Genomic DNA, 640 nt, shown 5'->3' with positions numbered 1-640 from the left:
AGGAAGGAAGGAAGGAAGGAAGGAAGGAAGGAAGGAAAGAAAGAAAGAGAAAGAAAGAAAGAAAGTAGAAAGAAAGAAAGGAAGTATGCTGGTGGACTAGCTGTTTACTGTCTGACCCTGGGAGGGGCAGTCTGTCCTCTAGGGTCAGGAGGGACCCAGATATCAAAGCATCAGGTGCAGAAAATAAAAAATATGGTTACTGTATCCTTTTGATTAGGCCACTAGGACAGATGAAATTGTATTCTCCTCTGCTTCCTGGGACAGATAATAGAACATTAAAATTTTCATATACTTTTCACAGCAAGGCAGGAAAGCTTGCCTCTGAGTATCTGTCTCAGTCAGCTTGTTCCGCTGTAACAAAATACCATAGATTGCAGATTTAGACAACAGAAACTTAGTTCTGGAGGCTGGAAGTCCAAGATCAAGATGCTGGCAGATTCAGTTCCTGGAGAGGTTCTCTTCCTGATGACCTTCAGATGACCACTTTCATGCTGCGCCCTCACATGGCAGAGAAAGGAAACTCTGGAGTCTCTACCTCTTTTCCTAATTCATCATGGGGGCCCTACCCTCGTGACCTAATCACTTCTCAAAGGTCTCACCTCCTAAGGTCATCACACTGTGGATGAGGATTTCAACATAC

The sequence above is a fragment of the Cebus imitator genome, unplaced genomic scaffold (genome assembly GCF_001604975.1).
Source record: "Cebus imitator isolate Cc_AM_T3 unplaced genomic scaffold, Cebus_imitator-1.0 Scaffold131, whole genome shotgun sequence".
NCBI classification, from domain to species: domain Eukaryota; kingdom Metazoa; phylum Chordata; class Mammalia; order Primates; family Cebidae; genus Cebus; species Cebus imitator.
This window is presented reverse-complemented; position numbering follows the sequence as displayed.